The sequence below is a fragment of the Ornithorhynchus anatinus genome, chromosome 4 (assembly GCF_004115215.2).
Source record: "Ornithorhynchus anatinus isolate Pmale09 chromosome 4, mOrnAna1.pri.v4, whole genome shotgun sequence".
Classification (NCBI taxonomy): Eukaryota; Metazoa; Chordata; class Mammalia; order Monotremata; family Ornithorhynchidae; genus Ornithorhynchus; species Ornithorhynchus anatinus.
This window is the reverse complement of record NC_041731.1, coordinates 130,680,852-130,696,197: the sequence shown is the minus strand read 5'-3', so window position 1 is coordinate 130,696,197 and position 15,346 is coordinate 130,680,852. Positions and strand designations below refer to the sequence as shown.

Below are 15,346 nucleotides of genomic sequence, written 5' to 3'. Positions count from 1 at the left end.
TGCTTATCAACCTTCTCACGAAACAAAAACTCCTCACTCTTGGCTTCCAAGCCGTCCATCCCCTTGCCCCCTCCTACCTCTCCTCCCTTCTCTCTTTCCATTGCCCACCCCGCACGCTCCGCTCCTCCGCCGCCCACCTCCTCGCCGTCCCTCGGTCTCGCCCGTCCCGCCGTCGACCCCCGGGCCACGTCCTCCCGCCGTCCCGGAACGCCCTCCCTCCTCACCTCCGCCAAATTAACTCTCTTCCCCTCTTCAAAGCCCTATTGAGAGCTCACCTCCTCCAAGGGGCCTTCCCAGGCTGAGCTTCCCCTTTTCCTTCTGCTCCCTCCCCCTTTCCCCCCTCACCTCACAGCTAAGCCCCCTTTTCCCCCCTTTCCCTTTGCTCCTCCCCTCTTCTTTCCTCTCCCCTCAGCACTGTGCTCATTTGCATAGATTTTTATTACCTTATTTATTTTGTGAATGAGGTGTCCATCCCCTTCATTCTATTTATCGTGATTATGTTGTCTTGTTTTTGTCCGTCTGGCTCCCCTGATTAGACTGTAAACCCGTCATTGGGCGGGATTGTCACTATCTGTTGCCGACTTGTTCATTCCAAGCGCTTAGTACAGTGCTCTGCGCATAGTAAGCGCTCAATAAATACTACTGAATGAATGAACAAATGAACAATGAGCTCACAATCTAGAGGAGGGGAGACAGGTATTTGGGTGCAAAGATAAGGAGCCCTGTTATGGACACATTAAGTTTGAGGTGACCGGAGAACATCCGAGCAGCATGGCTCTGTGGAAGGACCCCGAGTTTGGGAGTCAGAGATCATGGGTTCGAATCCTGACTCTGCTGCTTGTCTGCTGTGTGACCTTGGGCAAGTCACTTCACTTCTCTGTGCTTCAGGGATCTCATCTGTAAAATAGGGATTAAGACTATGAGCCCCATTTGGGACAATCTGCTTACCTTGTATCTACCTCAGTCCTTAGAACAGTGCTTGGCATATAGTAAGCACTTAACAAACCATCATTGTTGTTATTATTATCATTACCCCGGCTCATTCCTTGTCTGCAGTGTGACCTTGGGCAGGGTGTTGCGATTCTCTGTGCCTCAATTACCTCATCAGTAAAATGAGGATGAAGAGTGTGAGCCCCACATGGGACAAACTGATGACCTTCTATGCCCCCCCAGCGCTTAGGACAGTGCTTGATGCATACTCAGTGGAAAAGGCCCAGGCTTGGGAGTCAGAGGTCGTGGGTTCTAATCCCAACTCTGCCCTTTGTCTGCTGTGTGACGTTGGGCAAGTCACTTCACTTCTCGGTGCCTCAGTGACCTCCTCTGTAAAATGGGGATGAAGACTGTGAGCCCCATGTGGGGCAAGCTGATGACCTTGTATCTACCCCAGCGCTTAGGACAGTGCTTGGTGCATACTCAGTGGAAAGAGCCCGGGTTTGGGAGTCAGAGGTCGTGGGATCTAATCCCAACTCCGCCCTTCGTCTGCTGTGTGACCTTGGGCAAGTCACGTCGCTTCTCTGGGCTTCAGTGGCCTCCTCTGTAAAATAGGGATGAAGACAGTGAGCCCCAAGTGGGACAACCTGATGACCTTGTGTGCCCCACCAGCGTTTAGAACAGTGCTTGGCGCATAGTCAGTGGAAAGAGCCCGGGTTTGGGAGTCAGAGGTCGTGGGTTCTAATCCCAACTCCGCCCTTCCTCTGTTGTGTGACGTTGGGCAAGTCACTTCACTTCTCTGGGCCTCAGTGACCTCCTCTGTAAAATGGGGATGAAGACTGTGAGCCCTATGTGAGGCAACTTGATGACCTTGGATCCTCCCCCGGGGCTTAGAAGAGTGCTTGGCACATAGTAAGCGCTTAACAAACGCCATCCTCATTATTATTATTGGCCAATACCATCCTTATGTACAATGGGGATGAAGACCGTGAGCCTCATGTGGGACAACCTGATGACCCTGTATCTGCCCCAGCATTTAGAACAGTGTTCTGCACATAGTAAGCACTTAGATACCAACATTATTATTTTCTGGGCCTCAGTTCCCTCATCTGTAAAATGGGGATTAACTGTGAGCCTCAGGTGGGACAATCCGACGACCCTGTATCTGCCCCAACGCTTAGTACAGTGCTCTGCACACAGTAAGCGCTCAATAAATAGTATTGAATGAATGGTGATGCTGCTGAGGGCCAGGCCCGGGCTCTACCCACAATCCTTGTCGTGAGGCAAGAGTGCGGCTCTTTGGCCCACCAGGCAACTTCCGGCCCGGCCCGATCCGGTCCGATCCGGCCCGATCCGGTCCGGTCCCTCCGCCCTCCTTTGTTCCCGTTGCCCCGCCCCCTCTCCCAGCTCCGCCCTCCCATTGGCCGGCCGGCCCGTCCGTCTCGGCCCTCCCGCCCCCCCCCCCCGCGGAGGGGGCGCTTGTGCGCCTGCGCGCTCTCCCCCCTCCCCCGCCCGCCGCCGGCATTCGCCCGCGTGGGGCCCCGGAGGCCCCGCCCCCCGGCCGAGGCCCCGCCCCCGCCCCCGCCCCGGAGCGCAAGCCCCGCCCCCGTCTCTGGCCCCGCCCCCTCCCCGACCACGCCCCCTAGCGGCGGCCCTGCCCCCTCCCCGGCCTCGGCGTCTCCTGCCGAGCCGCCGCCGCCGCCGCCGCCGCCGCCCCATTGTCGGCCGGGGCCCGGACGCCGCCTCCTCCCCGCAGCCCTCCGGCTTGCACCGCCGCCGCCGAGGTGAGCCGGCCCGGGACCCTCCTTCTCTCCTTCTCTCCCTCCCCGCCGGCCGCGCTGCTGGTCCGCGCCCAGGCCCGGTGCGCGGTGCGCGGTGCGCGGTGCCCTGTGCGGTGCGGGGCCGGGCCGGGCCGGTCCTTCCCGGTGGCCGCTGGCAGTCTGCGTCCAACCTCGCCCCCTCTCCCCCGCCTGCTCCTGTCCGGTGCGGTGCGGTCCTGTGCCGTGCGCTCCGCTCCTGGGCGGTGCGAGGAGCTCCAGCCCGCCGCCCGATGCAAACGGCCGCCGACTGGCCAGGGCCGGCCCGCACCCTTCCTTCTCCTTCTCCTTCTCCTTCTCCTTCTCCTTCTCCTTCTCCTTCTCCTTCTCCTCCTTCTCCTTCTCTTCTCCTTTATTCCCCTTCTCTTCTCCTTCCTTTCCCCTTCCTCTCCTCCACCTCCTCCCCTTCTCTTTCTCTTTCCCTCCCCTTCTCCTCCTCCTCCTCCTTCTCTTCTCCTTCCCTTCTCCTTCCTCTCCTCCACCTCCTCTCCTTCCCCATCCCTTTCTCTCCCCTTCTCCTCCTCCTCCTCTTCTTCCCTTCCCCTTCTTCTCCTCCACCTCCTCCCCTTTCCCTCCCCCTTTTTCCCCTTCTCCTATTTCGCTTCTCTCCTTCTCCCCTTCCCCTTCTCTACCTCCTTCCCTTCTCCTCTTTTTCCCTTCTTCCCTTCTCCTCCACCCCCTTCCCTTCTCCTCTTTTCCCTTCTTCCTTTCCCCTTCTCCTCCACCTCCTCCCCTTCTCTTCCACCTCCTCCCCTTCTCCTCCTTCCCTTTCTCCTCTTCCTTCCTCTTTTCCACCTTCTCCACTTCTCCATCCCCTCCCCTTCTTCTCCACCTCCCTCCCGTTTCTTCCCCTTCTCCTCCTCTTTCCCTTCTCCTTCCCTCCTTCTCCTTCTCCTCCTTCCCCTTCTCCACCTCCTCCTCTTCTCCTTCCCTTCCCCTTCTCCTTCCCTTCTCCTTCCCCTGTTCCTTCCCTTCCCTCTGTTTCCTCTCTTTCCCTTTCATTCTCTTCCCCTTTCTTTCCCTTCCCTCCCCCTTTCCTTCTTTTCCCCTTTCTTTCCCCTCCCTTCCCCTTCCCAGCGTGTTTCTCTTTCCTTTTCCTTTCCCTTCCCCTCCCTCCTCCTCCCCCTTCCCTTCCTGGGCCTTCGCCCCCCAGGCCTGTTCCCCAAGATGGGAAAACCCCAGAGCCCGCAGGGTCATGGGCAGAGAAGACCCCCGTCAGTCCAGACCCCAACCCAGACTCGGGCTCCCTACATTTCCTTCCCAACCCAGAGGGCCTCGCCCTCCTCTCCTACTTCCATTGCTTCCGTTGGGACGTTTCAGGGAGGCGGACAGAAATCCCATTCCCCCTCTCTTGGTTCCTGCCCCGGGTGACCCGTGAAACTTTTTTCCTACTGTTTGACCGGTAGGAAAATGAAATGCACGCGTTGGTCTCTCTTGATGACATTCGGGAACACATACGCTCCCGGACCCAGAGGCCAAAACGAGGCAGAAGGCGGTTTTCTTGCCTTCGAAATGTCCACGGAGGAGGCTGGGAAGGAAAACGATCCCATTCTGCTTTGGAGATGGAAAATCCAAAGCCGGGAAGAAGCCGGCTCGGTGTGTTGGCTTCAGAGCTCGGAGATGCGGCCGGCCGGGAGGATTGTATCTCAGCGGACCCACGATGAATGCGATGATTGATTGATGGATCGATTGACAGCCCTGCGTTTCCTTCCCGATTAGATCTCCCCCACGTGCCATATTCCCAAACGGAGTTATTCCTGTTCCCTGTGATGTGAAGGAGCTTAAGTTGTGACCCTGCTGGTAGGTAGAGTAATGGTTAAGCGCTTACCCTGTACCCGGCCCTGGGCCGAAGCGCTTGGTTTGGTAACGGTGTGGTTGTCCTTTGTGCTTGAAGACACCACAGATGGTGAAGTTCCCCCGGGGAACGTGTGCGAAGCCGAAAAGGCTAATTGTCGCTGTGTGTGCACACACACGGCGTTGTGATATCATGACACAAAGCCTTTTGACAGCCTCCGTCGTGCGACCGCGTTCGCAGGCCCCCGGGTCGCTCTCTTTGGCATCCTTTTCTCCCGACTGCCAACGAGCTTCTGCTGGAAATTTTAATGTTTGCGATTCATGTATAGATCTGGAATTTATTTCCGGAACTGTAACTTATTCATAGTTCCGTTATGTATTTATCCACATTAACGTCTTTCTCCCCCTCTTGACTGTGAACTCGTTGAGGGCAGGGAATGTGTCGGTTCACTGTAACTCTCCCACGCACTTAGGAGAGTGCTCCGGACAAAGTAAGCGCTCAATAAATATGAGTGAATGAATGAAAAGAGACCGTCCTTTCCCTGAAGTGGAGAGGCAGGTCGGTCTGCGGTGCGGGACCGCCAGGTTCAGCGGGGATGGGGGTATTGTCATCTCTGTCTTTGTTTTCCCGGATCGGCGAAACGCTCCCTCTGCCCGTCTGGCACTCCGCTTCCCCATTGTCCCCTCTCCCTCCGGGCAGCTGCTTGGGTCCCCTGCTGCCTGTCCCCCTTTCCCCTCTCACCTCGCACCCGAGCCCGGACCTGGGAGTCAGAAAGATCTGGCTTATAATAATAATAATGATGACGATGGTATTTGTTAAGCGCTTACTATATGCCAAGCACTGTTCTAAGCGCTAGTATCCCGGCTCCGCCGCTTGTCTGTAGTGTGGCCTTGGGCCAGCCTTCTTGCTGACCTCCCACCTCCTGCCTCTCCCCACTGCAGTCTATACTTCACTCCGCTGCCCGGATTATCTTCCTACAGAAACGTTCAGGACGTGTCAGTCCCCTCCTCAAAAATCTGCAGGGGTTGCCCATCCATCTCCGTATCAAACGAAAACTCCTCTCCTGCTTTAAAGCTCTCCATCACCTTGCCCTCTCCTATCTAGACTCTAGACTGTGAGCTCATTGTGGGCAGGGATTGTCACTGTTTATTGTCGTTCTTTCCTAAGCGCTTAGTACAGTGCTCTGCACCCAGTAAGCACTTAATAAATATGATTGAATGAATGAATGAATTCTCTGGACCTCAGTTCCCTGATCTGTCAAATGGGGACTAAGAGTGTGAGCCCCAGGTGAGACAGGGACTGTGTCCAACCCGATTAGTTTGTATCTACTACAGTGTTTGACACATAGTAAGCACTTAACAAATACATTATTATTGCTATTATTCTTTGCCGGGAGACCAACTTGGATCAGAAATCTCATTCTTGGTGATCTCGAGGCACATCCTGTCCAAGAGACCTTCCCTGACTGACCCCTCCTTTCCTCTTCTCCCACTCCCTTCTACGTCGGCCCTGACTTTTTCTCTTCATTCATCCCCCTTCTCAGCCCCACACCCCTTATATCCATATCCGTAATTTATTTATTTCTATTAATGGGAGCATAGTTCAGTGGAAAGAGCCCGGGCTGGGGAGTCAGAGGTCAGTCACTTAACTTCTCTGTGCCTCAGTTCCCTCATCTGTAAAATGGGGATTAAGACTGTGAGCCCCACGTGGGACAACCTGATTCCCCTATGTCTACCCCAGCGCTTAGAACAGTGCTCAGCACATAGTAAGCGCTTAACAAATACCAACATTATTATTATTATTATTATGGGTTCTAATACCGGCTCCTCCACTTTTTAGCTTGTGTGACTTTGGGCGAATCATTTCACTTCTCTGTGCCTCAGTTGCCTCATCTGTAAAATGGGGATTAAGATTGTGAGTCCCACGTGGGACAACCTGATTAGCTTGTATCCACCAGTGCTTGGCACCTAGTAAGCGCTTAACAATACCGTCATCATTATTGTTTTCCACCTCCACGCTCCCCAGATTGTAAGCTCGATGTAGGTGGCGAATGTGTCTGGATATTGTTGTACTGTACTCTCAGAAGCACTTAGTACAGTGCTCTGCACATAGTAAAGCGCACAATAAATATGATCGATACAGAGTCGGGCCTTAAGTGATGCAGGCAGAACCGGGCAAGGATCTGGATGTGGGAGTCTGAGTGGGGTCTGGGGAGAAGGCCAGCCGGACAACATAAATACGATTGAATGAATGAATGAACGGTTCAGTTTTGGAGGCTTGGAAATTGGTCTGGATTCTGATATCTTGCTGCCACCAATCAATCAGTTGTATTTATTGAGTGCTTACTGTGTGCAGAGCACCGTTCTGAGTGCTTGGGAAAATACAATACGACAATAAAGAGAGACGGTCCCTGCTCACGACAGACTTACGGTCTAGAGGCGGGGAGATAGACATCAATTCAGATAAATTAAATGAAAGATACGGACTTGGGGTGGGGAAGAGCAAAGGGAGCCAGACAGGGTGACGCAGAAGGGAGTGGGAGATGAGGAAAAGTGGGGCTTAGTCTGGGAAGGCCTCTTGGAGGAGGAGATGGGCCTTCAACAGGGCTTTGATGGGGGGGAAGAGTGATTGTCTGTGGGATATGAGGAGGGAGGGCGTTCCGGGCCAGAGGCGGGACGTGGGCCGGGGGTCGACGGCGGGACAGGCGAGGAGGAGGCCCGGGGAGGAGGTGAGCGGCGGCAGAGGAGTGGAGTGTGCGGGCTGGGATGGAGAAGGAGAGAAGGGAGGGGCGGGAGGAGGGGGCAAGATCTCTTCTCTAATTCAGAATCTCAGCAGAGATTTCTCTAAAAGAGCCTGATTGAGTATTGGAGTGGTGGGTGAGGGTGGACAGGAGAGCAGTATCAGCCCAGGGAAGCAGTACGGAGTAGTGGCTAGAGCACGGTCCTGGAAGTCAGAAGGTCATGCTTTTTAATCCCGGCTCCGCCACCTGTCTGCCGTGTGGCCTTGGGTAAGTCACTTCACTTCTCTGGGCCTCAGTTCCTGATCTCTCAAATGGGGATGAAGACTGTGAGCCCCAAGGAGGACAGGGACTGTGTCCAATCTGCTTTGCTTGTTTCCACCCCAGTGCTTAGTACAGTGCCTGGCACATAGTAAACACTTAACAAATAGCACAGTAGCCAGGGGAAAGCACTGTGTCTTCCACCCCTCTCCTTTCATATGTGTCCAGCTGGTACCGCGAGCAGCAGGAGGAGGAAGATGGTGGTAGCGATGAGGTCCCGATAACCACACCTCCCCCCCGGCCCATCCCCAGAAGTAACTGGGGTGTTACTTAAGCACTCACTCTGTGCCAAGCCCTGGGATAGATACAAGATCATCAGGTGGGACCCAGTCCTTGTCCCATCTGGGGCTCACGGTCCAAATAGGAAGGAGAATGATGGTTTCATCTCCGTTCTACAGATGAGGAAACTGAGGCACAGCCAAGTGACTCGTCCAAGGTCACACAGCAGGCAGGCGGTGAAAACGGGATCGGAACCCGGATCTCCTGACTCTCAGTCTTCTGCTCTGCATCTCAGAGAGCGCACCTCAGCCCAGGCCGGGTCTTCCCATCCTGGTATTTATTAAGTGCTTACACTCCGCTAGGCGCTGGAGTCGACCCAAACCGGGCACGGTGCCATTATTGTCCCTCCCAAGTAGCGAGAAGGTATTTCTTGAGCGGTCCCTGCACTCCCTCAACTGCACTAAACACGAGAAGCAGCGTGGCTCAGTGGAAGGAGCCCGGGCTTGGGAGTCAGAGGTCATGGGTTCGAATCCCGGCTTGGCCACTTGTCAGCTGTGTGACTTTGGGCGAGTCACTTCACTTCTCGGTGCCTCAGTGACCTCATCTGGAAAATGGGGATTAAGACTGTGAGCCCCACGTGGGACAACCTGATTCCCCTGTGTCTACCCCAGCGCTTAGAACAGTGCTCTGCACATAGTAAGCGCTTAACAAATACCAACATTATTATTACTTAGGAAAGCAGAGAGGAGCCTAGGGGAAAGAGCAGAGAGCTGAGTTCTCTCCCACTGGTCATTCATTCATTCGACCGTATTTATTGAACGCTTACCGTGTGCAGAGCACTGTATTAAGGCCTTGGAAAGTACAATTCGGCAACAGATAGAGGCAATCCCTACCCGACAACAGGCTCACAGTCTAAGATGGGGGGGTGTGGCCACGCAGGGGCCATGCGAGGCTTCCCTTAGCCACTCTGTGCCTCAGTTTCCCCCCATTGTAAAACAGAGTTAAGATCCAGGGACTATCCGATTGGCTTATCTCACGCCTTCCCCACCCATGATACCTGCTAAGCTATTAATAAGCATCACAGTTAACGAAGCCCTATAATGGACAAGATATGAAGTCTAGACGAAGTGAGAAGCAGCTTGGGCTAATGAATGGAGCCCCATCCTGGGAGTTAAAAAGACCTGGATTCTAATCCCGGCTCTGCCACTTGTCTGCTGTGTGACCTTGGGTAAGTCACTTCACTGTTCTGGGCCTCAGTTACCTCCTCTCTACAATGGAGATTAAGACTGTGAGCCCCATATGGGACAGGGACTGTATCCAACCCGATTTGCCTGGATCTACCCCGACGCTTAGTACAGTGCCCGGCACATAGTAAGCGCTGAACAGATCTGAATGATCTCTTTCATTATTATTAAGAAGCGGGGAACCGTATTGAAAAGAGCAGCATTCCTAAGGAATTCTAATTCTGTTTATTTCTACTGATGCCCGTTTCCTTGTTTTGATGTCTGTCTTCTCCCTTCTAGAATGTGAGCCCGGTTTGGGCCAGGATTCTCTCTCTCTCTAATGCTGAATTGTACTTTCCAAGTGCTTAGTACAGTGCTCTGCACACAGTAAGCGGTCCATAGATTTGATTGAACGAATGAGTGACTAAGCGTGGCTCAGTGGAAGGAGCACGGGCTTTGGAGTCAGAGGTCATGAGTTCGAATCCCAGCTGTGCCACTTGTCAGCTGTGTGACTGTGGGAAAGTCACTTAACTTCTCTGTGCCTCAGTTACCTCATCTGTAAAATGGGGATTAAGACTGTGAGCCTCACGTGGGACAACCTGATGACCCTGTGTTTACCCCAGCGTTTAGAACAGTGCTCTGCACATAGTAAGCGCTTAACAAATACCAACATTATTAAGGAGAAACTTGTCTCTCAGTTTCTCCAGGGTTTGTAGTTTTGCCCACCGGACTTTTGCTACGGTGACCTGGAGCAAGTTCCTCCTCAGATTTATTTTTCTACGCGAGGCATTTGGGATCCTGGGCTTGAGGATCGTTCAGGCAAGGTTCCTCACCTGGTGGAGTGTCTGGCAATTTTTGTCCGCTTCTGGTAAGGAAACGGCTAAGTCAGTTCTTCCGAGAGGCACGTTGGCCTTTTGCGGGAAAATCTCAATTGTTTCGAGCCCGGAGGCTCGGTCCGCTAAAGAATCCATTCTTCTCCTTGGAAGGTGTAAGAAATTCATCCTGCTTTCCTTGATGCAGACATTGCTCCAGAACCCAAAGCCAACATCCCTTTCACCAGTTAAACGCCCAACCGTATTTAATGTTGCTTTTCAGTGAACCTATCGAGTGACTAATCGGCTCCTTAAAAGCCCGGAGAGGAATGAAGATGACAACGTGCTCAGAATTTGTAAAGAAGTGAAACACTCTTTCCTTTTTAAGAGTCACGAAAGATCCTCGCCACATAAGGAAAAGAGAATGTAATGCTGTGAGCCTGCCACACATTGGATTTTTAAAAATAGCTGGGGATCGGATAGGCTTTGACTCTGTTTTCTCACCTTTGTCGGGCTCGATGCAATTTGGGTAATGGTCTCTGCTCCAGGCGACTGGAGAGAGTTCTCCTTTAGGTCCGCTTCTAAATGTGGAACAAAAGAAATAGGTTTTTATCGTTAGAAATTAGAAATGGAAAATGCCCCATATCTACGTTCCGATCCAATCTATACGGCTTTCGGCATTCATTCAGTTCATTCAGTCGTACTTGTTGAGCGTTCACCGTGTGCAGGGCACTGTACTAAGCATTCCCAAGAGGCTTCAAATAATGGCTTATTTTGTTTTAGAATTGGCTATAACATGTTGTGTATTGGTGCTGTTATAATAATAATAATAATGAATGTATTGGCTAAGCACTTACTATGGGCCAAGCACTTCTAAGCACTGGGCTAGATAGAAGGTAATCAAGTTGCCCCACGTGGGGCTCACAGCCTTAATCCCCATTTTCCAGATGAGGGAACTGAGGCACAGAAAAGTTAAGTGACTTGCCTAAAGTCACCCAGCTGATCAGTCATGGAGCCAGGATTAAAACCCGCAACCTCTGACTCCCAAGTCCGGGCTCTTGCCACTAAGAGTCTGACCCTTTTTATCAGGCCATCTGGAAGGGACCATCATTGGCATGAAATACTTTACATGAAAATAATGATAATAGTAATAATAATAATAATAAAAACTGTGGAATCTGTTAAATGCTTGCTATTTGCCAAGCACTGTATTAAACGCGGGGCTAGGTGCAAGATAATCAGGTCCCTTGTGTGTTTCACATCCCGAGTAGGAAGGAGAACAATTATTGAAACCCCATTTTTCAAATGATGGACCTGAGGCCCAGAGAAGTGAAGCAACTTGCCCGAGGTCACACAGCAGACAAGTGGCAGAACTGGAATTAGAACCCAGAGCCTCCGACTCTAGGCCCAAGCCCTTTCTACTAGGTCGCGCTGATTTCCATGTCCCCGTCAGCTCCAGTCTCTCCCGGAGTAGGAGTCAGGAAAGCCAAGTCCTAGTCTTGGCCGCACCCTTTGCTTGCTGTGTGAGTTTGGGCAGTTCAGTTGCCCTCTCGGTGCCTCAGTTTCCACATCAGTGAAATGGGAACGAGACTCTGAGCCCTGTGAGCGACGGTGACTGATTTGATTGCGCGAGTCTTGGCGCTCAACACGTAGCAAGCGCTTAATAAACCCGGCCGGGATGATTATTTGTGACTGTGTGCGCTGTTGGCCGAATGACCTCCCGGGCGATAGGACTGTGGAGGTGGGAGCGGAGCATCCCAAGAGAAAACGATTGAATTCAGGGACCCGCGTTTGTGAAGAATAATGATGGGATTTGCTAAGCGCTTGCTATGTGTCAGGCGCTGTTCATTTATTCAGTTGTATCCAACTGAGTGCTTATTTTTGTGTAGAGCACTGTTCTAAACGCGTGGCAGAGTACAATTCAGCAATAAACAGACACGTTCCCTGCCCATAACGAGCGTACAATCTAGAGGGGGGAGACAGACATTAATGGAAATAAATAAAAGGACAGATATGGACATAAGTGATGTGGGGCTGGGAGGGAGGGATCATTAAAGGGAGCGAGTCAGGGCGACATAGAGGGAGTGGGAGAAGAGGAAAACGGGGGGCTTAATCAGGGAAGGCCTCTTGGAGGAGGAAGTGGGCCTTCAATCAGGCTTTGAAGCGGGAGAGAGTCTTTGTCTGAGGAGGGAGGGCGTTCCGGGCCAGAGGTAGGACGTGGGCAAGGGGTCACTGGTGAAACAGATTGTTCTAATCACCGGGGTGGTTACAAGCAAATTGGGTTGAACACAGACCCTCTCCCACATGGGGCTCACAGTCTTAATGCCCATTTTACAGGTGAGGGAACTGAGGCCCAGAGAGGCGAAATTCATTCATTCATTCATTCAATAGTATTTATTGAGTGCTTACTATGTGCAGAGCACTGTACTAGCGCTTGGAATGGACAAATCGGCAACAGATAGACACAGTCCCTGCCCTTTGACGGACTCACGGTCTAATCGGGAGAGACGGACAGACAGAACAATGGCAATAAATAGAATCGAGGGGAAGAACATCTTGAAATATGCCCAAGGTCACACAGCAGACAAGTGGAGGACCCGGATTAGAACCTAGGTCCTTCTGACTCTCAGGCCCGGGCTCTCTCTAGTTGACCACGCCGCTTGAGGCTCTGTGGCCGTCACCCGGCTATCGTGTCAGTGCCAAGCTTCACGGCCCAGTGTGCAAAGAGGTAGGGACCGGGATCCAGGAGACATGAGTTCAAATCCCACCGTGGCCTCCGGCCTCCTTTGGGAACTTGGACAAGTCCGCTTCACCGCTCGGGATGTCAGTTTCCTCACGGATAAAATGGGGAGAAGACCCCACACGGCTGGATCTAGATCTCAGTTTTAACGATACGATACTCCGGGCGGTTTTCCGTCGGCAGGTGCGAAGCGAGTGAGGAAATCCCGTGTCTTTCCGGCTGTGTCTTTGTGTCGCCCGAAGCCATCCGTCACCGGGTCCCGGGCACCTCCCAGGCGAGACGGCTGCGTGATCTGTATGAAAAGACAAAGGAGTCTGCAGTTTCACTTGGCCTTTTAGAAGGGAAACAAGCGCCCGCATCTTTGACGTCCTGCGGGAAACGGGCGAAGTCAAAATGGCTTTGGATCTTTTTCCCAAGATCGATATTTGATATTCGTGCAGATTGGCTCCGATAAGCAGGTTCCGGAGCTGGGGTTTTGTCGGACGTCGTGGTACGTTTTAACTCACCCAAACCAAGAACCCCAAGCGCCAACTGGTAGTAGGGAGGGTTGCGAGGCCTGGTTAACTTTGAATAGTGACAGACCCATGAAACTCTAAATGAATGAAAATTAACGAGACATTTCACTTCTCTGGGCCTCGGTTCCCTCATCCGTGAAACGGGGATGAAGACTGTGAGCCCCATGTGGGACGGGAACTGTGTCCAAACCGACTTACCTTGGGTCTACCCCAGCACTTAGAACAGTGCTCGGCACATAATAAGCGCTTAACAAATGCCGTGATTATTATTATGATTATTACTGATTAGTTACTGCATGCAGAGCACTGTACTAAGCACGTGGGAGAGTACAATTAAACAGAGTTGGTGGACACGTTCCTTGTCCACAAGGAGGTATAATCATCTTGGATCTCTTGCGGCTTTCTTACTTGTCACAGCCGGCCAGTGTTTAGAAAAGTGCTTGACACATGGCTCGTTGTGGGCAGGGAATGTGTCCGTTTATTCTTATTTTGTACTCTCCCAAGGGCTTAGTAGTCATGATGGTATTCGTTAGGCGCTTACTATTTGCCGGGCACGTACTAAGCGCTGGGATAGATACAAGCAGATCGGGTTGGACACAGTCCCTGTCCCACGTGGGGCTCACGGTCTCAATCCCCATTTTTACAGGTGAGGGAAATGAGGCCCAGAGAAGTTCAGTGACTTGCCTAAGGTCACGGAGCCGGCACGGATCAGATTAGAACCCGCGACCTTCTGACTCCCAGGCCCGTGCTCGCTCCACTAGGCCAAGCTGCTCAGCACTCAGTAAACGCTCAGTGAATATGATTGAAGTGCTTAGCAAATACCAAAATAATAATCATCATAATATCCACTTCCTTCAGTTTTTTTATTATGTGTCAGGCACTGCACTAAACACAGAATTCACTCAATTTGGTTACCTTTGTGAGCATTAAGCAGGGAGGAAGAGCCTTCCTGGCAAGAAGCTCGTTAATCTTAAAATCTTCCTAACGGGCCTAGGGGTCTATACTGGCAAACCCTGCTTAGCTATCGGTAAGTCAGTCCGTCATATTTATTGAGCGCTGACTGTGTGCAGAGCACTGTACTAAGCGCTTGGGAGGGACAATAGAACAATCGACAGGCTTGTTCCCTTTCCACGACCTGCTCACGGAGTCTCCTCATTGGTTGTTTGGGAAGCAGCATGTTGGAGTGGCCTAGAGCCTGGGCCCTGAACTCAGAAGGTCCTGAGTTCTAATCCTGGCTCCGCCACTTCTGCCGTGTGGCCCTGGGCAAGTCATTTCACTTCTCTGGGCCTCATCTGGAAAATGGGGATGAAGACTGTGAGCCCCAGGTGGGACAGGGATTGCGTCCCACCCAATTTTCTTGTATCTGTCGCATCGCTTAGGTCCAGTGCCTGGCACATATAAGTGCTCAACAAATTCCGTAATTATTATTTATTATTATTGTGTAAAAATAGAGGGCTAAATGATCATTCCAGTCGCATCTATCATTCATTCAGTCGTATTTATTGAGTGCTTACTGTGTGCAGAGCGCTGTACTAAGCGCTTGGGAGGGGATAGTTCAGAGTGGGTGGACACGTTCCTTGCCCGCAAGGAACTTTCAGTTGAAAGGACAGAGGACTAAACAAAACTCTGTCCACCAGAAAACATAGTAAAGGACGTTCTTGGGTTCCCAGGATCGAAAAAACAGACGGAAACAGCATAAATATAACAACAAAGTGATGCCAAACACACATTTATTTACATGATAGAATAGCAATACAAGAATGGAGGAACAGTGAAAGCATTAAAATGAGGTTTTTTTATGGGTGTTGTTACGCTTCATTTTCAAGGCGATCTCGCTTCACCTCCACTCAGCAAGTAATCATTCTTTCAGTTCATTCGATCATATTTATCGAAGGCGTTATTGTGTGCAGAGCACCGTACCAAGCTCTTGGGAGAGGACAGTACAACAATATTTCATTCAATTCGTATCAATTGAGCGCTTTCTGTGTGCAGAGCACTGTACTAAGCTCTGCGGAATGTACAATCCCCTGCCCAACAACGGGCTCACAGTCTAAAAGGGGGAGACAGACAGAAAAACAAAACAAGTAGGTCCAGGGCGGCAGTACCATCAAAATAGATAAATAGAATCATAGATATATGCACATCAATAAATAGAGTAATAAATAACATATACAAATATGCACAAGTGCTGTGGGGAGGTGAAGGGAGTAGAGGGAAAGGGAAGGCTCACTCTGGGG

At 51.8% G+C, this 15,346-nt stretch overlaps 1 protein-coding gene across 1 annotated transcript in view; it reads left to right on the top strand.

The window, feature by feature from the left end:
• Positions 1-2,650: 2,650 nt before the first annotated feature.
• AFAP1 (actin filament associated protein 1) overlaps positions 2,651-15,346 on the top strand; it is a 165,169-nt gene continuing 152,473 nt past the window's right edge. Inside the window, exon 1 of the mRNA XM_029064139.2 lies at positions 2,651-2,714. The gene's annotated coding sequence lies outside the window, so the exon portion shown is untranslated. The remainder of the gene's footprint in view (positions 2,715-15,346) is intronic.